The sequence below is a fragment of the Oryctolagus cuniculus genome, chromosome 4 (genome assembly GCF_051225735.1).
Source record: "Oryctolagus cuniculus isolate XC-2025 breed Fujian yellow rabbit chromosome 4, ASM5122573v1, whole genome shotgun sequence".
NCBI lineage: Eukaryota > Metazoa > Chordata > Mammalia > Lagomorpha > Leporidae > Oryctolagus > Oryctolagus cuniculus.
The window spans coordinates 119,274,801-119,301,102 of NC_142870.1; the positions used below are offsets into that span (position 1 = coordinate 119,274,801).

At 40.6% G+C, this 26,302-nt stretch overlaps 1 long non-coding RNA gene across 1 annotated transcript in view; it reads right to left on the bottom strand.

The window, feature by feature from the left end:
• The window catches only part of LOC149127086 (uncharacterized), a 97,363-nt gene that overhangs the window by 65,860 nt on the left and 5,201 nt on the right, over positions 1 to 26,302 (bottom strand). Inside the window, exon 2 of the long non-coding RNA XR_016232596.1 lies at positions 6,644 to 6,861. This is a non-coding gene — a long non-coding RNA (uncharacterized LOC149127086). The remainder of the gene's footprint in view (positions 1 to 6,643; positions 6,862 to 26,302) is intronic.

Sequence of the window (26,302 nt, forward strand, 5' to 3'; positions counted from 1 at the left end):
AAAGCATGGTTTCAGAGACCTGATCCTTGGGAGACAAGAAGGAAGCAGATGGCAAGTGAGTGTGTACCACATTTTCTCCCTGCTTGTCATCAAAGGAAAACAACAAGGAACAACACATTTGGATTTCTGCATTAATGAAAATTTGTAAGAAAACATCTAATGTCTTCAAACAGCAGTTTTATAGAGACATTCTTAAAATCTCAAGAAAAACAAGAGCATGCTATTCAATTACAGGCTGTAGAGACTAATTTTTATAAAAGCAAATTGAGTCAGAATATGCTATCTGTAGTAATCCAACTTGATTTTAAAAATATAGAGTTTAGGGGCCAGCATTGTGGCATATCGAGTAAAGCTACACCCATATGATGCCAGTTGATACCCCTGCTGCTCTACTTTTGGTCCAGCTCCCTGCTAATGGACTGGGAAAAGCAGCAGAAGATGGTCCAAATGTTAGGGCCTCTGCCATCCGCACGGGGAACCTGGATAAAGCTCCTGGCTCCTGGCTTCAGCCTGCCCTAGCCCTACTTGTTGCGGCCATCTGGGGAGTAGTAAACCAGTGGGTGGAAGATCTCACTCTCTCCATCTTCCCCTCTCTCTGTAACTCTGACTTTCAAAATAAATAAATCTTTTTTTAGAAACTACAGAGAGAGTTTAGAGCACTAGATGAATTGCTGAATGTGATTCAAAGGAAACAGACTCACCCCTTAAGGAACGTTAACTTCAAAAACCACTGCACTAGCAGTGACTTCCGATTACTTTTTTTAACAGAGAGAACATGAACATCTCTTCACCTTTGTGGACAGGAGCATTTTACTCAAGTAGTAAGTCTCCTGATTGTAACAAGTAGGGCAGATCTGAAAATCCCCCAGTGTAAGCATTTCAGGACACCAACTCTGTGAAGTTTAATTCTAAACCTGATTCTGGTTTATATTTAGTTAAGAGGCCAAATAATCTGATATATTTGCACTAATTAGGGAGTAATTATATTTACATGTTGTACATTTAGTTTTGAAAATAGGATGTGAGTCACAGAGTTCACTGCTCCCATATAGAATTCAAACAACTCATTTTTCTACAAAAATGACTTGATTAAGCTTTCAACAGCAGCAACCTTAAAATCTTAGGTCCTTAATTTTTTTAAGATTTATTCATTAATTAACATCAAGATGCAATTGACTTTGAACAGCTTTTGTCTCAACTGTTGAAAAAGTTTCATTCTTTTTTTTATTTTTCTTTTCCTTTTTATTCTTTTATCACACAAATTGATTAACTCTTTACTAACTATAGACTTACTCTTCTGTGCATAAAGTTAATTGAAAATAGATCTTAGTACAAAATAAGACTGGGAATAGGAGAGGGAGGAAGAAGAAGGGTGAGAGTGTAGGTGGGATTTCGAGCACAGTGGGAAGAATCACTATATTCCTAAAATTGTACCTAAGAAATGCATGAAGTTTGTATTCATTAAATAAAATGTTTTTTAAAAAAGATTTATTCACTTATTTTAAAGGCAGAGTGACAGAGAAAGAGAGAATCTTCCATCCTCTAATTCACTCCCCAAATGACCTCAACAGCCAGATCAGGGTCAGGCTGAAGGCAGGAATAGGAATTGTCTCCATGTGTCCCACATGAGTGGCAGGGACCCATTTGGGACATCTTCTACTGCCTTCCCAGGAGTATTTGCAGGAAGCTGAATTGGAAGTGGAGTAACTGGGACTCAACCAGCACTCACATATGGAATGCTAGCATTGTAAGCAGCAGCTTAACCCGCTGTGCTGCTCGGCCACAGTGAATAGAAATGTGGTGTGGAAATTAGAATTACTAACTCCTCCCTCCAGCCACACATGGCTCTCTTTAGCCCTACTCAGAGTAGCCACTGGATATTTGTCCATAAACTCAGAGCTGAAAAAGTATTTAATCTCTTTATATTTTATGTGTTCATTCTTTTTACATTACTACCTTTATTCTTTTAACAATTTCTGTTTTGAGCTTCCATCCTGCTGGGCAAGGAGGAAACAGTCTCAGGCCTCAAGGCTTATCACCTCTAGTTGAGCTGCTCTGCCAGAATCTTAGGTCAAGGTAGAAGGCCTCCAAGACATCCATCATCCCAGTGGAGACCTCTAGAATTTCAGGGTCTTTCCACAGTTTTCCATAATCTATCTGGGACATGAGAGTCTTCTCAACTCTAATGTCTTTCCATCCTCCCAAAGCTATGCCTAGGAATTATGCAACAGTGTACCATAGCAATTAAGGGAAATTAAGTGAGTTTATCTGAGTTCAAATTCCAGTTCTATTACTTACTAGCTGTGAGATCAGCAAATTGTGTAACCACTTTATGTCTCACTTACCTCCACTGTAAGCTGAGAATACAGTATCTAACTCAAGGAGTTGTTGTAAGAAGAAAACATATGCCAAGCATTTAGTGTCTAGCGTTTAAGAATCTCGTATGTTTCAATTGTCACTAGATTGCTCTGTGAGGTCAAGAATCTTTATCTATTCATTGATAGCACACAGAACAGTGCCTGGTACGAAAGGAGTTGAATGGAGAAATCAATATTGAAAGATTCGGGGACTAGTTCTTCTCTGTCCCAAGACACTGGAGACCTCCCTATTCTCACATCCCTTCCTTTTAGCACTAGGCAATACCTCTGGCCTCAGAGAAATATTTTTTTTCTATAGGGATTTGGGCCAACATGTTATTTTTGTGCTTTCGGGCCCATACTCTCTCTCTCTCTCTCTTTTTTTTTTTAACTTTTATTTAATGAATATAATTTCCAAAGTACAGCTTATGGATTACAACGGCTTCTCCCCCCACAACAACTTCCCTCCCACCCCCCGTTCTCTCTCCCCTTCCATTCACATCAAGATTCATTTTCAATTCTCTTTATATACAGAAGATCAATTTAGTATATATTAAGTAAAGATTTCAACAGTTTGCTCCCACACAGAAACATAAAGTGAAAAATACTGTTTGAGTACTAGTTATAGCATTAAATCACAATGTACAGCACATTAAGGACAGAGATCCTACATGAGGAGTAAGTGCACAGTGACTCCTGTTGTTGACTTAACAAATTGACTCTCTTGTTTATGGTGTCAGTAATCACCCTAGGCTCTTGTCATGAGCTGCCAAGGCTATGGAAGCCTTTTGAATTTGCCAACTCTGATCATATTTGAACAAGGTCATAGTCAAAGTGGAAGTTCTCTCCTCCCTTCAGAGAAAGGTACCTCCTTCTTTGATGACTTATTCTTTCCATTGGGATCTCAATCACGGAGATCTTTCATTTAGGTGTTTGTTTTTTTGTTTGTTTGCCAGAGTGTTTTGGCTTTCCATGCCTGAAATACTCTCATGGGCTTTTCAGCCAGACCTGAATGCCTTAAGGGCTGATTCTGAGCTGGCCCACACTCTCTCCACTCATGCTCCCAAAGCCAGGAAACCATGTAGATGGTTTCTGCTTCTCACCCAGTATTATTTCTCCAAAAAAGCATAGAACAGACTTAACTACCTATTTGAATAAAAGGAAGAGAGAGGAGAAAATACAGAAGAAAAGTAAAATATCATTCCACTCCAAGACCTTTAACTCAGTGTGTCTATTTTTTTTTTTACGTTTTGCATAAATGACTCCTAGGGTTGTGCAAAATTATAGGAATTTTTATATGATTATATGATTATAGGGTTATATGAAATGTAACTCACACTCACTCACAGGTCAGATGAACCTAATCTAATCAGCATGTGACTCATGCCTTGTCACCATATTGGCCATGCTGGTTAGACAGAGTTTCCTCCTTCCTCTTTGGAAAAAAGATGACCTGGTCCTTGGGTAGCCATGTTATTGGAGTCATATCAGGGAGAAATTTGCCTTCTTTGATAAAGGTTCTACTCTGGTTGTTGGGTGTGCACAGAGTCCACACCCAAGCATACCATTCCCACTTTCAGAACAGAGGTGGGGCAAGCAAGTCATAGAATAGTTTCCTGCCAAATCAGAATTCACAACAAAGCTATCCTCCACCCTCCCTCCCACTACTCCAGCTGGTTACCAGCCTTCTATCCATTAGCCAAAGCCTGCTATATTTCTTTGCCACAAGACACACCCAAAGAAAGTTGTTTTGCCCTGTATCCAGTTACAGAAGTCTTACTGCTGGTTAGAAGCCTCTTCATCTTTCACTTCCATGAAGACCCTAAAATCTGGAGCTAAATTTAACCTGATTTCCCTATGAAAGAAACACCAAAGCTTTCAATGCTCTAGCATTCATGGAGAAATTGTTAAATACTACATTTCAAAAGAGACCTGATCTTGATCTGGTTTTGTTTTGTTTGTTTTTTGTTTTTTTTTTAAGAGAATTGTTATTCTTTCTTTAAAAGATTTATTTATTGGAAAAGCAGAGAAATTTATTTATTGGGAAGAGCCAGAGAAATTTTCCATTTGCTGGTTTACTCCCCAAATTGCCATAGCAATCAGTTCTGGGCCAGACTGAAGCTAGCAGCCAAGAACTCTATTCAAGTCTCCCACATGGGTGGCAGTGGTGCAGTTTCTTGGGCTATCATCTGCTGCCTTTTCTGGCACATTAGCAGGGAGCTGGATCAGAAGTGGAGCAGTTGGGACTTGAACCAGCACTCTGATATGGGATAACAGCATCACAAGCGGTGGCTTAACCTACTGTGTGTGCCACAGTGCCAGTCCCTGGTCTGGGATTTTATATGAGATGTATTTTCTTGTTCTTGGCTTGAAATTATATTTGAAATTATATTTGAATCTAACTTGCTTAGCTTAGAGGGGAAGATGGTGAACTATCTCCTGGCAAAGACATCGCTTTTACAGTCAAAAATTCTTCAGGACTCAATATTATAACATAATCACATGGTAAATATTGGTAATGATTGCAAATACATTAGTGCTCTTCAAAAAATCATGGAAATATAATTAAAACATAAATTTATTTTGGTGGAAAAGAATTTTGAGATTCAAGCATATGGGAGGAGTCCAAAAAGATTACAGAAATGAAAAAACTAAATGTGGATTTCAAAAAAATTTTTGCACCAAAATAAAAATCTTTTAATCCTATGTCTCACAAACTTTTGGAAGTACTTTCATAATATAGAGGTAAGAGTTCTGGATAGAAGTTCAAATATCTGCATTCCAAATTATGATCTTGGGATAGGAATTTGGAAAAGCAGGTAAGACACAGTTTAAAATGCCCACCTCCCATGTCAGAGTGCCTGGTTTGAGTCCAGGCTACACTTCTGAGTCCACCTTCCTGTTAATGAGCACCTTGGGAGACAACAGATGGTGACTTAAGTATTTGGGTTCCTGCCACCCATGTGGAAGAACCAGATTAGGCTTGGAGTTCCTGGTTTCAGCCTAGCCCAGCTCCAGTGTTACAGGCATTTGGGGAGTGAATCAGAGAATGGAAGATCTATCTCTTGTCTCTATTCCTTTCAGATAAATGGGGGGAAAAGGATTTAAACAATTATTTTTAAAGTTATGATCTTGTCATTGTTTGCCCTCAGGCAAGTAAGTGATCCTATCCGGATCCAGTTTCCCTACCTGTACATTAAAAAATATTTTTGAGACTCTTTGAAGTATACTTGCATATCCTATAATTTTCTTTGCCTTATGCTAACCTATTCATTGACTGTAGCATCCATCCATTTAGAAGGGTTGATACTATCTAAAACAAAGGGTCAGCCTCCACTCCCAAAGCTGCTGCTTTTAAAATTCATAGCAAAATATTTCTTTAAAATACAAGTCAGATCTCTCAACTCCTCTATTTAAACCTTCAACAGCCCTCAAAAGCTTTTACCTTGGCCCTCAAGTTCTGCAGGATCCCAGCCCTGCAAGAGTTCTCCACCTAGGAGCACACCTCTCTCCCAGTACAAGGTGGTTTCCTACTCTGAACCTATCAATCATCTTCATGCCTCAGGGCCTTGGCTCTTTCTCTACCCATAATAACTTCCCCTACTATCGTCTTCTTTTTCTTTTTTCTTTTTTTTTTTTGTAAAGTCAGAGTTATAGAGAGGCAGAGGGAGAGACAGAAAGAGAGAGGTCTTCCATCTGCTGGTTCACTCCCCAAATTACTGCATCGGCCGGCGCTGGGCCGATCCAAAGCCAGGAGCAAGGAGCTTCTTCCAGGTCTGTCATGTGTGTGCAAGAGCCCAAGGACTTGGGCCATCTTCTACTGCCTTCTCAGGCCAGTAGAACTTCTCTTCTCTAGCAGAGAGTTGGATCAGAAGTTGAGCAGCCTGGACTAGAACCAGTGCCCATTTGGGATACTGGCACTGCAGGCGGTAGCTTTACCTGCTACACCACAGTGCCAACCCCTCCCCTAACACAGATGGCTTCTTTTAATCATTCAGACCTCATCATAATGTCATCACCTTGAAAAAGTCCTCCCTAAACCTTCCTGCCTCTCAAAGAGTTCCCTCTTCTTTAGCATGCTTATCACTGTGGGAAAACAGTCAATTAATCTATGTAGTTTTTATTTTCTATTCCCTCCCTCACATACATATTTATATAAGCTCCCTAGGGGTGTGTCCCTATATCTCCAGCACTCAGAACAATTTCTGATTCATTCATGCTCAGGAAATACTGTGTGAACAACCAACCAAACAAGTGAATGAAAGAATATCTTGAAAAGGACTTACTCTGTGAGGAAGGAGGATTTTCTTCTGGTGGCAGTCTTCCCACCTGTGAAATGGGGCTATCAAGTAAGACAATCTTCAGGGCTCTTTTTAGCCTAAATGTCTGGGAATGTCTCTGTAATTGAACAGGCATTCTTAACAGTTGTCTCAGTGAGGACATCTCTTCTCCACAGAGAGTTTAAAGGGCTATTTCAATCTTCTCTTAAAGTATCAATTAGTGTCTGCAAAGATAGAGTAAAACTTCATTAGTTAATAATATAGTTATATTTGCCAATAAAGTAGAGCAAGACCAAGGTAAATGTTAAGTTCCTCATTACAGCAAACGTTGGAATAAATTGCCTGTGCTCAGAGTCTATTTCTATCTGGCACTTAGTTTTCCTTTGATTTGCTTCCTCTGGGCTGCAGCTCAATAAGTAAATGCAAGAAAAGACTCTATTACTGCACATGGCTCATTGTGTCCCTCCTACCTTCCTTATTTGTCAGCAATACTTGGCTTTCATTCAATTCATTTTTCCAGTTCTTTCTAACAAAAAACTGCTAGGCTAGAAGAAAAACTCATTTTGTTAGGGTTTCCAGCTACATGATTTCAGGTTAGTATCTTCTAGCAAATAGCAGGAGGACCCAGGACTTGAAGTAATACTCTCTCGATAGAAGAGGAACTTCCCTCTGAACTAACTCTAATCTTGCTTTGAAATTCAACCCAAGTACATTTCAAGTTAATCCCCTGTTCTATTTACCATAAATAAGCATATCTAGTTTCAGAAGCTAAAGGTATGAAAGCACAAAGTTTGGGAGAAAGTAGATGATTGGTTCAGAAAATACCAATTAGAAAAGTGTAAGATGAGGCAAGCATTTGTTTTTGCAGTGATTAAAATGTGGCTTGGGACACTAACATCCCACATAGGAGTGTCTGGGTTCAAGTTCAGGCTCTGCTTCTGATACCAGCTTCCTGCTAATGCTCACTTTGGGAGGCAACAAATGATGGCTCAAGTATATAAGTCCCTGTTACACCCATGTGAGAGACCCATATTGAGTTTTGGTTTCCTGGCTTCAGATCTCTCTCTCTCTTTCTCTCTCTCTCTCTGTGTGTGTGTGTGTCTGCCTTTCAGATAAAATGAAAATGAATATACAACTTTTTAAAAAAATCTAAGATGTCCATGGAAAATTCATTACTCTCTTCTGTACTTTCAGAATCAAATGCATCTTTGGAAGAGAAACTTTCAAAGTCACCTCCTCCAAGAAATTTTCTCCTAGTCTCACTTTAAAACATCTTCCCTGTAAATTTCTGCACATTTTGCTTAAAATTACCCAATTCATTTGATTCAGGGATCATAGATATTTGTTTATATGTGCTCACTTCCTAGTAAAAAAAGGTATCACTTTCTAAGCTATCTTCCCCACCTCCTTTCAGCACCTATTGGACAAGAGTTTCTTACTCATCTAAAATATGCAACATGATCTAACATCACACTTTGATTAAAATTCATCATTGCCTTTATTCAAATTAGTAATAAAATACAGATGTTTCTAAGTATTTTCATGAGCACTTTTATTCATCAAAATGTTTTTAACTTTTTATTTTGACATAACTATAGATCTACAGGAAGTTCCAAGATAGTACAATAGAGTCATTATACTCTTTACCTAGCTTCCCTCATTGGTAATACCTTATATACAACACCAAAACAAAAAACTGACATTGGTATAATACTGCTAACTAGATCATAAACCTTATTCAATTTTCACCCATTTTTGCATTGAACTCATTTACTTATGTTTGTGTACGTGTAGCTCTATTCAATTTTATCCCATATGTACATATATGTAGCCACCACCGCAAACAAGATTCAGAACTGTTCCATTGCCACAAAGAAGCCCCCTCAGACTTTCCCATTACTCAGTCTCCATGCTTGTCCCTGCCCCTTCACAACCACTAGTCTGCTCTCGCTTTAATTTTGTTGTTTTTAAAAGAATCTCGTATAAATGCAGTTATATAGTGAGCAAACTTTTGAGATTGGACTTTTTCATTTTTCATCCATATAATGCCCTTCAGATCCATCCACACTTTTCGATTCCTTTTCATTGCTGAGTAGTATTCCATTGTAAAGATGTACCTGAGCTCAGCTATTTCCAGCTTTAGGCTATTACAAATGAAGCGGCTATAAATATGTACTTATTGACGTTTGGGTGGATATGTTTCATTTTTTCAGAATAAATGTCCAAGAGAGCCATTGTTGTGTCATTATGGTCAGTTTGGAGTTAGATTTATAAGAAACTGCAAAACAATCTTTGCAGGGTGGCTGTGTCAACAGACATTTCTAGGAATGTATGAGAAATCCAGTTTTTCTGCATTCTCTCAAGCAGAATGGTATTATGGCTATTATATGTCATGTGACAGGTGAGTTGTGATATTTTGTGGTTTAAATGAGCATTTTCCTAGTGGGTAACAATGTTGAACATATTTTCTCATGTGCTTTCTTGCAATCTGTACCACCTCTTTAGTGAAATATCTGTTAACTTAATTGGACTGCTTGGTTTTTTTACTATTTAGTTTGAGAGTTCTTTGGATATAAATTCATAACAAGAGACTTTTGAACAAATATATGATTTACAAATGTTTTGTCTTAGTCTGTAATTTGTTTTTCTTCCTCATAACTGGGACTTTTGCAGCACAGAAGTTTTAAATTTTGATGTAGACTCACTTATCAACTTTTCCTTTTAGAAATGTTGCTTTTTGTGTCATCTGTAATAATTCTTAACCCAGTCCCAGGTCTAAATGATTTCCTCCTATGTTTTCTTTTAGAAGTTTTAGTAGTTTTACATTTTACAATAAGTCAATCATCCATCTGGGATTAACTCTAGTATATGGGATTAGGGTTAGGTTATGGTTTATATTTTGCCTCTGGAATTCCACTGGCACCATTTGTTGAGAAGAATTTATTTTCTTCATAAAACTGCTTTGCTTATTTGTCAAAAGTCAGCTGGACAGGGGCAGATATTGTTGTGTATCACATTAAGCCACTGACTGGGATGCCCACATCCCATACATATCCAAGGGTCTGGGATGAAGTCTGCCTAGTAATGATTACCCTGAGAGGAAACAGGTGATGAGTCAAATCTTTGGATCTCTACCACTCACATGAGAGACCCAGATCCTTGACTCCTAGTTGCAGGCTGGCCCAGCTTTGGATGTTATGGGCATTGGCAGAGTGAACCAGAGGATGGAAGATCGAGAGCTCTGGATCTCTTTCCCTCTCCTTTTGTCTGTCATTCCGCCTTTTTTTTTTTTTTTTACAGATAGAATTACAGACAGTGAGAGAGAGAGACAGAGCGAAAGGTCTTCCTTCTGTTGATTCACTCCCCAAATGGCCGCTACGGCCGGTGCTGCACGGATCCAAAGCCAGGAGCCAGGTGCTTCTCCTGGTCTCCCATGCGGGTGTGGGGACCCAAGCACTTGGGCCATCCTCCACTGCACTCCCAGGCCACAGCAGAGAGCTGGACTGGAAGAGGAGCAACTGAGACTAGAACTTGGTGCCCATATGGGATGCCGGCGCCACAGGTGGAGGATTAGCCAAGTGAGCCATGGCGCCGGCCCCTGTCATTCTGCCTTTCTAATATAAATACATAAACATACTTTAAAAACTGTCTGGGCAATATATGCTGACCACAACTGAAAATAAGTGTTTAGACAATGACATATATGTAAATATTTATAGAACCACTATTCACAAAAGGCAAAAAGTGGAAACAACCCAAATATCCACCAACAGGTAAACAAATTGTGTAATATATACAAGGGTGCGTCAAATCATTTCTAGAAAAACAGAAGTAAAAATTGGTTCACTTTGGTACAAAAAATATTGAAATCCATGCATAAGAGGGGTCTTCAAAAACCTCATGGAAAATTCATATTATGAAAAAAATGCATGGATTTCAAAAATATTGCAAAAGAACTTTTAATTCTATTCTTCCACAAACTTTTTAATTATTCTCATTTATTATATATTAAAATTACTTGACCAGAAAAAGGAAGGAAGTATTGATATATGTCACAAGGTAAATGAGCTCAAACATATTAAACTAAAATAAAGAAGGAAGACATAAAACATGACAAATTGTGTAATTACTTTTACATGAAATATCCAAAATAGGTAGGTGTACAGAGACAGAAAGTGATAGTAGGAAGGGCAGGGGGTGGTTTGTGAATGCAGTAGATGCTACTGAATATTCATTTTATAATGGTTAATTTTATGTTATGTGAATTTCACCTGAGTAAAAAAATTAATTAGTGTGAGATCTATTTAATAATGCACAGCCTTTCGCATACTAGGTACACAGTTAACATCATGCTTTTCACACACAGGGCCAACCAAAGGGCTGCTGAATGAATGAACACTCTTCACCAAGCTTTCTCTATCACTTTGCTGGGAATTTCCCCAAAAAACATAGATCCCCCCTCCCTCAACATACACTGGAAGCCCTCTATTGCTTCTCTTCCTGTAATACTTAGGGGAAGGTTGACTTTGTTGACACACATTGGCATTGGCCTCAAGAAACTGCCGGTTTTAGGCTGGCGCCGCGGCTCAATATGCTAATCCTTCCCCTAGCAGAGCTGGCACCTCGTGTTCTAGTCCCGGTCGGGGCGCCAGATTCTGTCCTGGTTGCCCCTCTTCCAGTCCAGCTCTCTGCTGTGGCCCGGAAAGGCAGTGGAGGATGGCCCAAGTGCTTGGGCCCTGCACCCCATGGGAGACCAGGATAAGTACCTGGCTCCTGCTTTCGGATCAGCGCGGTGCGCCGGCCGCAGCGCCCTTTGGAGAGTGAACCAACGGAAAAAGGAAGACCTTTCTCTCTGTCTCTCACTGTCCACTCTGCCTGTAAAAAAGAAACTGCCGATTTTGTAATGAAAATTCATACCATCATTTTCATTTTCTACTTACCCTCCTTACTATTTAAAATACATCCTCCTGGTATTAAGTGAAATATCTTTATGTATTACTTAACATTGTATGTTTGATTGAAGTGGGGACAGGAGAGTTTTTAATCTTCCTATTACTTTTTAGAGTTATTTTGAGTGTGAATTACTAGCTTATCAAGATATTTGAGAGCTTTTTGCAGTAGGGAGAAATCCTCTGGATGGTACTTCAAAGACAATCATTAAACTCTCACCAAAAGCTGTACAGGGGTTAGACTGTCTCCACAGGGCCAAGAGACATTCCAATCTGCCATTTACAGAAGACTGGCCCTATAATTGGGTTTCTTCACCAGCCAAGCTGGAGGTTAATTGGGCAGTACAGTCCCATCTCATGTCTGTGTTTCACCAACTGAAGAGTTCAGTTATGAATCAAACCTACAATATGCTGACTTGGTGGAGCTAATAGAAGGATTGATTTCTGCTGCTTTGTCCTTTCTCTCAAATGCTGACTGCGGGATAATAAGGAGAATCTGATCATATCAAATCCCTGTTTAGAATCCTCCACTGATCTCAGAATAGTCCAACAGCTCCTTAGGTTTTCAGCAACTGACCCTTTCCCCACCAACCCAGAGTCCCAGTCTCTTGCCATCTCAGAACATTTGCATTTCCAATATTTTGCCCTGTTCTTGCTTGGCCCAGTGCCTTTGCACATATGGTCATTCTTCAAGCTTGACTCAGGATAACACTACCTGCAAAGCTCTCCTGCCCCCTCCTAACTGGGACAGGAGTCCATCTAGAGGTTTTGTCCCTTTCATAGCTAATCTCACCTGTGCTGCAATTTTTGTTGACTTGTTTTTCTCTCTCATGAGACTAAAGGCAAATATTGTGTCGTATTATAGTTGGTGTTCAACAAATGTTTTTTAAGTTAATATACCTCTCAATTCATTATTTTACTAGATATTTCTTGAAGTCTTATTTTATGCCAGACGCTGGTCTCAATGCAAGAATATAGTACTTTATAGGGCAAAGTCCCTATCCTCTTGCAGCTTATATTAGAATAAGGAAAGGAGACAAATAATAAATAAATATATTAAACACAGTTTGGGGCAGTATTAAAGTATATGAAGAAAGGCAAAATAGGGTAAATGAATGAATGAATGAATGGAGAACTCAGAACTTGAAATCAGGAAGTCCAGGCTCTATGGCCATAGAAGTCAATTATAACTGCTACAAATTCAAACTTGAAAATACATGGATTTATTTATAATTTGTATACATCCTACAAATATTTATTGAGTGTCTTCTAGGTGCCAGCCACTGCTCAGGTCTAGAATACAGTTAGATGAAAAGATCAAAATCCCCTGTCCTTGCAGAGCTTCGTTAGTATTGGCAAGTAAATACACAATATGTCAGATGGCGGTGAATGCTTTGAAAAAAAAAGCAAGAAAAAAAAAAGACCAGGAAATGTACGAAGTGGTGTGGGATGTCCCTAGAATTGTAGCTAGTCATGGAAGAACTCACAAATGAAGCAACATCAGAGCAGAAAAGCAAAGGAAGGGAAAGAATATGATGAAGTGCAGGTTGTAAACCTGAAATCTGTCCTTTACATGCAATAGAAGAGTAGAAGCATGGATTACAACTGAGAATGCACCAGACCAAGAGCTGGGTGTAAGATTGAGCGACCTTCCCTTATTCATTGTGTGGCTTTAACTAAGTTTTTAATTCCCTGCATTTTTAATTCTTATTTATACAATTGAACCTATGTGAAAGGGTGGTCATGATGCTCCAGTGGAACAATGGATTCTTTAAGCTGAAAAGTGTTGTGTCACTTTTTAACTGTCTTCTCATATACTTTGTCTTGTAAGATGACCAGAATTGTTAAATAGATTTAAAACCAATGATGGGGGCAGGCATTGTGGTCAAGTGAATGAAGCCATGACTTGGGATGCCTGCCTCCTATGTTGGAATGCCTCGTTCAAATCCAGGCCACTCCAGGGCAATCCTGCTGTTCTCCAATGTATCTGGGAAGCAGCACTGATGGCTCAGTACTTGAGTTCCTGCCACACACATGGGGGACCCAGATGGAGTTCCTGACTCATAGCTTTGGCCTGGCCTAGTCTAACTGTTGTGGGCATTTAAGGAGTCAATCAGCAGATGGAGGAGAGGACCCTTCTCTCTCTGCCTTTCAAATATTTTTTAAAAATAAATATTTTTTGGCCAGCGCTGCGGCTCAATAGGCTAATCCTCCGCCTGCGGCACCGGCACACCAGGTTCTAGTCCTGGTCGGGACGCCAGATTCTGTCCCTGTTGCTCCTCTTCCAGTCCAGCTCTCTGCTGTGGCTCAGGAGGGCAGTGGAGGATGGCCCAAGTGCTTGGGCCCTGCACCCCATGGGAGACCAGGAGAAGCACCTGGCTCCTGCCTTCGGATCAGCATGGTGCGCCAGCCGCAGCGCGCCAGCCGCAGCGGCCATTCGGGGGTGAACCAATGGAAAGGGAAGACTTTTCTCTCTGTCTCTCTGTCTCACTGTCCACTCTACCTGTCAAAAAAATTTTTTAAATCACTTTTACATCTAAATGCAACAGATTTTAGTTTCTTGTGGTATATTTACATTATATAGCTACTTACTACTTATTGTAGTTTATTGAATATTTGTTCAAACAGCATTTCTGGGAAGATCTTTCATTTCTGGTCACTCTCAATATCTAGATTTCCTATATCATTCAGGTTAAGTGGTTTTTTTTTTTTTTTAAGGCTAATATTTAGCTTTGTTGTTTCAGTATACATATATTGTCAAATTGACTTTGTTTCTTGATTCTGGACATTGGCCAGATTATTCTTACCACAATTTTTAAATTTAAGGTTGAATCTAGCCATTCTTCACATGCTACATGGAAAAGAGAATCTATCACTATTCTTTCTTTGTACAAGCATAGGTCATAGGAGGTTTAAATTCAGGAGGTTGGGGTCTAAGCCTCCTTGATGTCTGGGACAGGGATGCCTGGTTTTTGTTGGTGACTGGAAAATGGAGTGCCACCCATTGACCATTATCATCTCCTTTGGAGCATTTTTATATATATTATACATATATATACTCATATGTATTACAATATAGTTACACAAAAGTCACATATATGTATATTATAGGTAATACAAGGGATTTGTATGTGTAATTCTGCACTATACAAGTCCTTCAGCAAACAATACAGACATTCATAAAAAGATAATTCACAGATAGGGCAGCATATGATAGGTGACAACTGAGTGACAAAGATAATGTAGGGTTATGAGGCACAGGGTAGTTAACAAAACTGGAAAATCAGTAAAGGTTTACAGATGAGTGGGATCTGAATTCATGACATGTGGCTCAGAGATGAAAGAAGAGCAGGAATATATTTTCAGAGATGTTTGACAAGCCCTGGAGATGGTACCCTTGGAAATGTTTAGGAGACAATGTATTATTATGTGACTAGAACCAAGGGCAAACCTAAAGTAGAAGCTTTATTTAGAATGAAGGTAGCAAGTGGGTACATCAGGAGATCATGTGGAAGGCCTTGAATGATGTGATCACTGATGGATACACTGTTGATGGGAGCTGTAAATTGACAAAACTTACAACTAGGCGGCAGTTCAGTTTCTCAACCTGCATATCTCCCTGACTTAGTAATTCCACTTCTAATTACTTATTCTAAGGCTATAATCAGTGAAGATCTCAAGGATTTGTGTAAAAGGATGTTTACTGTTGTGTTATTTACAATAAGAAAATAAAACTAACCGTCCCACACCCAAAATTGTTAATAAATAATAGCACCTCCATATATGGAATCCAATGTAATCATAAAAGTAAGTGCTAGGATTACTAAGGAGATGCAAAGACCAAGCGAAGAAAGAAAATTACAAATAGTCTTTATTCAATATGATTCAAATTTTTAAAGGTTATATAAGGTGGGTGGGGATGTACTAGTATGTTAAGAGTAGTTAACAGATGATTTTTTTCTTTTTAAATACAAAAGCAATCAACACCATCATCTGTTCACATATGTGAAGGAGTCTTTCTCCTATGGGAGACTGTTTTCACACAACAGGCCTGCTGAAACCAGAACCTGAGGATGAAAGACCAGCAGCACAGACATTTTGGTAACACCCCATGAGAAAAGGGGCTTTGGTCAGTGCTCACTTGGATGTCAAGATGATCTACTTAATCCCTCAACAGCCCTATATGTTAGTTCCCAATGCTATTCTCCTGTATCAATGAAGTAACTGAGGCACAGAGAAGCTAAGTAACTTGCTCAGGGAACACAACTGACAAATGATGGAACCAGGATCCAAATGTGGGCAACAACTCCAGAGTCCATACTGATTACTACACTCTGCTTCCCATTTTAATGCAGGAAAGAAAAGAACCACTGTGTTTGTCTCTTCATTTTAGAGCAATTATTCAGTGTCCTTGGGGGATAGTTAGCATCCAACTCAATAGGAAAATTCTGGATGGGACATGTAGGAGCCACTGGGAACTGAGCCTGGCACTCACTTGCTTTGTAACTGGGCAAGTTACAACCCATTCAAGCCTTGACTTTCTAAAAGGGAAATAACACCTGAAATGGGGACCTCACAGGGTGGCTGTGAAGATCAATGGAGACAAAACACATGAAAGTCCTATGAAAACTGTCACATGCCATAGAAGAGTGATGTGACAAGCCAGCACTGTGGCATAGTGAGTAAAGCTGCCACCTGTAATGCCGGCATATCATATAGGCGCCGGTTCAAGTCTCGGTTGCTCCATTTCCAATCCAGCTCCTTGCTAATGTGCCTGAGAAAGCAGAAGATGGTCCAAGCCCTTGGGCCCCTGCACCTGTATGGGAGGCCCAGAAGAATCTCCTGGCTCCTGCCTTTGGATCAGTGCAGCTCCGGCCTTTGCAGCCATCTGGGGAGTGAACCAGTGGATAGAAGACTCTCTCTCTCAAAAGGGACTTGGTTTGTCCACTTTGTGGAAACAATTACCTGTGTGTAATTGACACTAAATGAGGTGAGTTGAATAACAGCACTCACACAACCCAGATCCCTGCCTGGAGTGCCACTTAGAACTTCCTCTGATAAAGCCTTTGTAAACTCATGAGAGAAAACTTGGGTGCACAACAACAGTGCCCCCTGACATATATAAAGACCCTTCAACAACGTGTTCTGTAACTGTGGTAGACTCATTATGGTCACAAACTCTTTGTCACCATCTCCAGAGTGAGGAGTGGGGTTCCATGGGAGGAGAAACTGTGCTAGATCTGGGCCTTGCATTTAAAAGACCTGGCAACTTCTCTCCTCTCTCCTGTAATCCAATGAAGAAGAAGCCAACCTGGAAGACCCCTGTGGTAAGGCAGCCAAGAGGCAGAACTAAGGATGCCAGCCATATCAGTGACTCACCATGGAGGGGATCTGTAGCCCCAGTTAAATCACGCCAGCCAACATCATATGAACCAGAGACAAATCATTTACCAGAGATCTTTACGATTTCAAAATTGTCAGGAAATGAATGACTTCTCTTGTTTTAAGTCACTATATTTTAAGGTGCTTGTTATACAACCATAAATATCTGAATATTGACCAAAAATTTTACTTCTAGGAATTTATCTTCAGGCAATAATCATAAATGCAGACAAAGGTTCACATTCAAAAACATCTCTCATAGAAATAACCCGGAGAAACTTAATATGTCAATTAAGAAATGATCCCAGAATGCCCATTATGAAAGTACTTTAAAAGTCAACAATATGAAAGTATTTAAGATACACTTTTGGGGGTTGGTGCTGCGGTGTAGCAAGTAAAGCCACTGCCTACAGTGCCGCCATCCCATATGGACACCAGTTCGAGTCCTGGATGCTCCACTTCTGATCCAGCTCTCTGCTATGGCCTGGGAAAGCAGTAGAAGATGGCTCAAGTCCCTGGGCCCCTGCACCTGCGTGGGAGACCCAAAAGAAGCTCCTGGCTCCTGGCTCCTGGCTTTGGATCAGTGCAGCTCCAGTGATTGTGGCCATCTGGGGAGTGAACTAGCAGATGGAAGATCTCTCTATCCGCCTCTCTGTAACTCTGCCTTTCAAATAAATAAATAAATCTTTTTTAAAAAAAGATACACTTTCACCTAGAAAGGTGATATAAAGAACTATGCATATCAAAACAGAAAAAAATAAAAGTCAGTACTGATCATTTTGGGGCAATAGGATTATGAGTGATTTTATCCTCATCTTCACATTTTTGTGTTGACTGTATAATTTAAAAAAACCTTAAAGATGAGAAACTATCATCTTATGTAATTTGCCTATATATAAACATGAAAAAATAAAGCTTTAAGTGTAGTTTCAATGTCTAGATCTGTTTTCTACTGCTATAACAGATCACCTGAGACTGGGTAATTTATAAAGAAAAGAAACATTTCTTACAGTTCTGGAAGCTGGCAAATTCAAGGTTGAGTTGTTGCTTCTGATGAGGGTCTCCTTGCAGTGGGGACTCTGTAAAGTCCCAAGGTAGCACAGATCATCACAGATCCACTCTCCTGACAATTAACCCACTCCCTCAATAACTCATTAATCTGTTAATTCACGAATGGATTAGTCCATTCATGAGAGCAGAGCTTCTATGACTACATCACCTCAAAAAGACTCTGCCTCCAAATACCATTAACATGATGTTAACATGATTAAGTTTCCAACATGTGAAGTCTGGGGAATATTCAGACCATAGTACTTAAACGCATTTTCGTAAAACCACTTTAAAGGCATTCAGCAATACTGATGCTGAATCACCTATTTCTCATAATTGACATGCTGACTGCAATTTGAAAAGTCAGTAGGAGACAGACCTGTTAGCAAAGGGCTTTGATAATCCATCAACTAGATATAACATTTTCACATAAGTAAGCAATTGTAATGATGTGGCAGAAAGTGAAATAATTGAAGAAAAGGTTTCAAAAAATATCAGACATCACTGAAAGTCTATTATGTGCTAGGAGCCTTCCTACCCATCATTCCCCTCAAACTTCCCAACAGCTTTGTGAGAAAAATATTACCCATTTTTTATGGACAGGGAATCTGTGACCTTGACCAAAGTTCACACAGCCTGCAACTGCCAGTCCCCCACCTACCCACTGCACTTTTTCCACAACATCACCTCTCCACAGAGGTCAGAGGTTCAAGGGTATTTGTTCAAGATGCTTATGGGGTGAAAAAGATTCAAAGGTGCACTCTTTTAAAGTTTTCTTTATTCTAACACAGCTAAAATTTATATTGAAGTTCTGGGCTTTTAATGTATAGTAGTAACCATAGCAATGTTAAAGTACTGCATATTTCTCTATAAAAATACTAGAAGATAGGCTTTTGGATGTGTTCACCATAAAGAAATGTTAAATGGTTGAGGAAATAGACACATTTACCCTGAATGCACATTACACAAAGTATATGTGTACTGAAACACTGCATAGTAATCCATAGTATACACTATTTTTATGTCTGCTAAATTTTTTTTAATTAAAAAATTTGGAGTGGGAACTGTGGCATAGTAGGTTAAACCACTGCTTGGTATGTGCACATCTCATATTGGAGTGCCTGAGTTCAAGTCCCTCCTCAACTTCCTATCCAGCTAATTCTGGCAGCAAACAATGGCCCAAGTGCTTGGGTTCCCATCCCCCATTTGGGAGATCTGAACAGAGTTCTTGGTTTCTGGCTTCTGCTTTGGGCCAGCTCCAGTTGTTGTAGTCATTTGGGAAGTGAACCAGCAAATGGAAGACCTATCTCTCTCTCTCTCTCTCTCTCTCTCTCTCTCTCTCTCTCTCCTGTTCCATCTCTCCCTCTCTGTCACTTTGCCTTTCAAATAAATAAACAAAATTGAAATATATATCTCTTAAAAATAAATTTTTAAAAAAGTTAACAAAATATATTTAATTGGACTTTCAAGGCCTTTTTAACTAAATCATTTTCTTCTTGCAGAGTTTCAAGCAATCTTTAAAAAATGTCAATTTTCCAAGAAGTCTATAGATATTCTTGAGCAACCAAAAGCCCTTTGGGAAGATGAGCTTACAAACTAGAAGTAGTTTGTGAGATAGCTCCCTTCTCATTCTCCTCTCTCCCAGGCTATCACTGTGAGACCCTGCACTAAGGATTACTGAGGATTTTACAGAATTGCAGCCTCCCTGTGGTTGTTGGTTTCAGTCTCTATTCATATTGGTTTGGTTCGGTTTCCAATAAGCCATATCTACTTGGGAAGCCAAGATGTGAGAGGTCAGCACGACAGAGAGGCCCCACAGGGCTTTCAGCTGGAGACAACAAAGAGCCAGATCTCAGCCCAGCTCAGTGGTTTTCACTTTTATTTTAAATGAAAGAACATTAAATAATAACAGCTGAGATTCCCACAGTTTTTATATGTATCAGATGTATGCTCCATACACTTTATATGTGATTATTATCCTGTCTAGTCCTCATGACTGTAAGTAGGCAGTGTATTTTATTTTTATTTTGTAGATGAAGATAGTGACCTGTTTATGTGATCTCCTGGCCACTTGGACTGCAGTTTCAGAGAGAAGCCTGTTTCATTCCTCTTTGCCAAGCTCCAGAGGGGAACCCTAAGATGAGCATGGGGAGAAAGGCTGTGGCTGGGAGAATGGAGAAATGAGAGTTGTTTTCCTGCAAAGCCAACCTGGAGGGTGGCTTCTCCCAGAGCCCAAGTACTCTCTATTGTCTTTTAAAACATATTTCTAGGGGCCAGTACTGTGGTATAGTAGGCTAAGCCTCCGTCTGTGGTGCCAGCATCCCACATGAGCACCAGTTCATATCCTGGCTGCTCTTCCAATCTAGCTCCTTGCTATGGCCTGGGAAAGCAGCGGAAGATGACCCAAGTGCTTGGGCCCCTGAACTTGTGTGGGAGATCCAGACACATCTTTTGGATCGACTCAGCACGGGCCATTGTGGCCATTGGGAGAGTGAACCGGTGGATGGAAGACCTTTCTCCCTCTCTCTGTCTGTAACTCTACCTATTAAATAAATAAATAAATATTTTTAAAAATGCTTTTCTAGGCATTCATCATTCACTGTGTCTAAAAGAATATAAGGTAGTTATAATGATATATAAAACACAACATGAAGAAACAAAAAGAAATCAAACTGGGCCTTTAAATATTCAGTGACCAAATTAAAGTCATAATCAGCAATCACTGTCACAGGACACAATGTTCCTTAGACTTAAATAAACCAGCGCCTCAGGACAAGCACAACTAATGTCAATGGAAAGATCAGAAAAGTGTTTTCTCCTAAAAGTAAGGCGGCACAGTGCAATGTGATGAGCAACGCTCTCCAAGTCTCCAAAAGATTAGGCAGACATGGGCAGCAGAGCAGAGCAGTTAAGTGCATGGATTCTGAGCCAAACTGCCTGGGTTCCACCACTTTCTAGCTGAGTAGCCTTGATAGAGTTATGTAATCTGTGCCTCAGTTTTTTCCTCTGCAAGTGGAGAATGGGGGAAAAAAGAGAATGAAATGAGACTATGCATATAAAGTTCTCATAACGATGTCCAATACATAGGAAATGCTGCATATATGTTTGCTAATGTGATCATCAGCTTCGTTTTCAACACACAAAGTACCTCCTGGCCTCAGGTCTATGAATCTAATGCTCCCCTGGTTGGCACATTCTTTTTCTTTTTCTTTTTTTTTTTTATTTGAGAGTTAGAGTTACAGTGAGAGGGAGAGACAGAGAGAAAGGTTTTCCTTCCGTCAGTTCACTCCCCAATTGGCCGCAAAGCCCGGAACTGCACCAATCCGAAGCCAGGAGCCAGGTGCTTCCTGGTATCCTATATGGGTGCAGGAGCCCAAGGACTTGGGCCATCTTCTACTGCTTTCCCAGGCCACAGCAGAGAGCTGGCCTGGAAGAGGGGCAACCGGGACAGAATCCGGCGCCCCGACTGGGACTAGAACCTGGTGTGCCGGCGCCGCAAGGTGGAGGATTAGCCTAGTGAGCCACGGCGCCGGCCCACAACAATGTTTAAAAGTGAAACGTTTCTCCTATGTGTCTCCCCAATCCAGCAGCCCACATCCCCTGCTCTGATTTATTTTTTCCACAGTCTTCTCATGCTCAAATAATTTATTGCTCTATCTTTGTTTTTTGACTGTCTTCTACAACCAAATGAGAACAAGTTTCTGTTTTATTCACTGGTCTAATCCCAACAGTGAAAACAGAGCATGACAGAGTAGATAGCCAATCAAATATGTGTTGAATGAATCAATCAGTTAGCCATCCAATCAACAAACTCATCACTTTACATCTAATTGCAGAATCTCCCTCAAAAAGTCTTGTGAGAGTAAGTCAGTCAAAACGTGAGCGTATAAGTTGTCAGGACTTTCCAACTCATTGCTAATAACTCTGAAAGTCTTTGAAAGTCATAGAAAATTTTGTGGTGACAAAGGTAATTCCATTGAGATTTTAGGTGACATGCACTTTTTTATATTTTTGAAGCAAGTTTAGTATTAGTGATTAACAGTTATGGCAGGGACACAACTAGAAGAAGTGGTCAAAATGCACAAGAAGTGGTAAAAAGCATTACTGGAATCAAATTATCACTGTCTACCCTTAATGTAGCCAGACAAAATAAATTGCAATTTTTTTTTCCATTTCTCTCCTGGGACCAAAGCAAATAAAGGAAAGCCAATTATTGGTGCCTTACTTACTTCATGCCTTGGAGAAACTCAAAACTGCATGTTTCCTAACACAAGTACAGTTGAGACAATTGCAGAATTTTGTATTCTGGAGGGAGGTGCCAAAAGATGAGGGGTTCCCATTTGGTACTAAAAGGTACATGCCTGCACAGGATTCAGCGTGGATAGGTCATCTTTTCAACCAGTGGAAAGCAATGTAGTAGAATAAAAACCACGCCACAGAAAGTGCATCTGAGGTAGACAGGGTGAGTCAGGCTCCAGGTGGAGCTGGGAAATTTGCCCAGTTCCAAACAGCAACCCACCTGTGTCATCCAAATGTGGTGAAATGCACACTTCATAGCTACAGTGGCCATTTCTGTCTATTACTCCTTTGCCAAACAATAGTGTTTGGGGAGCTCTTGGCTTTCTCATGCTCAAGTATGGATTCTCGAAATAGTTCCATGGTAAATGGAATTTCTTCATAAGGCTTTGAAGGAGAAAGTTAAATGGACTAAGGCTAAGGCCACATTCTACTGTTTTCCATGCCACCACTCACATTAATGGTGACCTGACAACAGACTTCCTGTGGTTTCTGACATGTGAGGGGATCCCTGAACACAGCCTGTGCTTCAAGGCCCACAAAGCCTTTCCATGCCTTTAGCCACACTGACCCAACCCTTTTCTTCTTCTTTTTCTTTTTTTAAGTCAGAGTTACAGAGAGAGAGGAGGGGGAGACAGAGAAGTCTTCGATCCTCTGGTTCACTCTCCAGATAGACACAATGGCCAGTGTGGGGCCAGGCCAAAGGCCAGGAGCCAGGAACCAGGAATCAGGAGTCTCCTCCAGGTCTCCCATGAGGGTAGTGGGGGCCAAGCACTTGGACCATTTTCTGCTACTTTTGCAGGCACATTAGCAGGGAGCTGGATCACAAATGGAGCAGCCGGGACAGGAACTGGTGCCCATATGGGATGCCAGCATCCCAGGCATCAGCCTTACCTGCTACATCTTGACACCAGCCCTGATCGGATCCTTTTCTATATGTCTTCATTCCAGTGCCCAAGCCCTTAACTAAATTCAATCAATTCTTGCTCCACTCTCTCTCTCTTAAAATATTTATTTATTTGAAAGTCAAAGTTACAGAAAGAGAGAGATGGGAGAGAGAGAGAGAGAGAGAGAGAGAGAGAGAGAGAGAGAGAGAGAGGAAGAGAGATCCTCCACCCACTGGTTCACTCCCCAAATGGCCACAACAGCAAGGACTAGCTATGGAGCTTCATCTGGGTCTCCTATGTGGGTGCAGGGGCTCAAGCTTTTGGGTAATCTTCAATGCTTTTCCCAGGCCATTAGCAGGGAGCTGGATTAGAAGCATATGAACACAAACTGGTGCCCATATGGGATATCAGCATTGCAGGCAGCAGTTTAATCTGATGCAGCGCAATCCAGCCCCATTCTCTATTTTTTTTTTTTTAAGGGAGAGTCTTCTCATTTAGCTAGGCTATAGGTTCCTTAAAGGGAAAGGATTACATTTTAAGAAACCTTTTTTACATCCTCAGAACTTGATACCATCGTCTGGCTCAGTTCTATATCTAGACGCAAATCAGGCAGTCCAAGAACAGAGAGCTCTAGTTCCCAGTCTCCACAAAAGTTTTGGTCCCATTGCCTACCTAACTTTTAACCTCTAGCTCCTTTCCTACAACTCCAAGCTTCATCCCCATCCAATATCATATTACCTCTATACTTTGAACTTTGTTCTTCATTGTCCACCTCATGCTTGCACTTTGGACCTGAAATGGACTTGACCTCTGCTTTGAACCCCTTTGCCTCCTGGCTCTATTCATCCTGGGTACATATTCCAGGAGATGGAGTCTAGGCTCTCAGGATCCACATGTCATTAGCCAGATGCACAAGGTCTCTTTTGAGTTTCTAGAGTTCTCCTTGGGAATCCCTGAGAAGTTGGACAGACTACAGTTATTATGAGTGAAGTCAGGAGGAGGGAATAACGCTGCTTCCACCATGAGCAGCAGCAATACTTTTTCTTGAGTATTCACCTTTTCAGTGAGCAAGGAGGAACAGTTTGGCTCAGTTCACCGCCACTTGAAGCAACACTTGATTTGTCAGGGACAGCAGAAATGAATTGAGGAACCAAGTTATTCTAAAACATTAGCAGATATATTTTAGGTGCTTGTGTGTTAAGTTTCATGGTACAAAATAGCACTTTATGGAGTAATTTATTCTGTTAAAAATGGGAATCTGCAAGGGAAAAGGGATATTTGAGTTGAGCCTTAAAATGGGCAGCAGTTTTTCAAGGAAACCTACTAAGAATGAAATTGACTGCACAATTATGAGTTAGGACAGTCCTAACCTAGGAAAGAGCTGTTGGGCCCCTAATTCCTGACAGCAATCTTCTGTCACAGAAGGTCCACAATGCATCAAACATGCCTCATAAAAACTCCAGGGACAGAGATGAGCAGCAAACGTCTCAAGATAATTACAGCTCTCTGCCAAGATCTACTAATGGCCCTGCAGCTCAATTACAGCTGTCTCCCAAGTTCTACTAATGGCCATGCAGCCCAGTCTGGAAGATGTTTTGGGATACCTATCAGTTCTAGGGCCCCCTCAGAGGGCTCTGGGTTGTTCTTGGTTGGTCTTAGGGATATATGTGAGTTAGAATCTCTAAAGAGTAGACTGGTGCCTCAGACAGGACCTGGACCTGAGCCTCTAGACTGTGACTGGCTTTCTGTGATCACTCTGAGCAGGGATCTCCTACAACAATTTCCTCAGCTCCCGAGGCCATCAGAGAACTGAGTTTTCCTGGAGATTCAGGTTGGTCTGTACCTATGGGTGTAGACATAAACTAGGAGACACCCTTGTACCTGTAGTCAGGTCAGCTACAGAATTTATAGGATATAGGCTCGGACCCAAATACCAAAGTCCACATGGAAAGAAAAAGTTCATGATCAGTAAGGAAGCTAGAGAGATGTACTAAAGCTAGAAAGTCATCTCTCTTAATGACTTTGAAGAGAAAATAGCAACTCCACTGAGCAAGAGTCCAGTTGTGCAAGGTTGAAGATGAAGTGAGGCCTCCTGCAACCCAAATTCAGGCCCAAAACTCAGGTGACCAGAAGATCTGGGACAGCAGGTTGCCTGGGGCTGGGCTCTAGCAGCAACACTGTTACTTGCTGTTTATGTGTAGAAAAATCATGATGTTTCTGTTAATTAAGTATTATCAAAAGAACATTGTCGGGGCCGCTGCTGTGGTATAGTGGGTAAAGCTGCTCCCTGCAGTGTCAGCATCCCATGAGTGCCAGTTCAAGTCCCGGCTGCTCCGCTACTGATCCCACTCTCTGCTATGGCCTGGGAAAGCAGTAGAAGATGGCCCAAGTCCTTGGACCCCTGCACCCATGTGGGAGACCCGGAAGAATCTCCTGTCTCCTGGCTTTGGATCAGCAGAGCTCCGGCCGTTGCAGCCAGTTAGGGAGTGAACTAGCAGATGGAAGACTGACTCTCTCTCTCTCTCTCTCCCTCTGCCTCTGCCTCTCCTTCTCTCTCTGTGTAACTCTGACTTTCAAATAAATAATACAATGAGTCTTTTAAAAATATTGTCTTAACAGAGGAAAGAGTCCATTTGCTAAGGAAAAATGAACCTCTGCATTATGAATCAAAATTAATTAGTAATTATAATATCATAAATGATACAACAGTTTCCATTTTCAAGATATTTTCTCACTCATCACTGCATATCATGTTCATAATCTCTGGTGAAGTAAACAGGTAAGACAGTAACAGAGAGGTTAACTGTCTTCCTAGGTTTCACAGCAAAGCAGGAGTCAAGCACAAGAAGACTAATTTCCAATCCTATGGTCACTGAGAAAACTCCTGCAATCCAGTATTTTCATTTAGCCACATCCAGAATTCACCTGCAAGTTGCTTCTATTTGAGTTTCTTTGGTGACAAATTCTAATAGCTGTTTGGTATTCAAGGCCCCTAAATTCTTAGTATCTATTACACATACTTCATGAAAATGTTTTGTGAAAGCATTTGAAATAAATCATCCTTTTATTTATTTTATGATGCATGTTCCCTTTTGCATGTA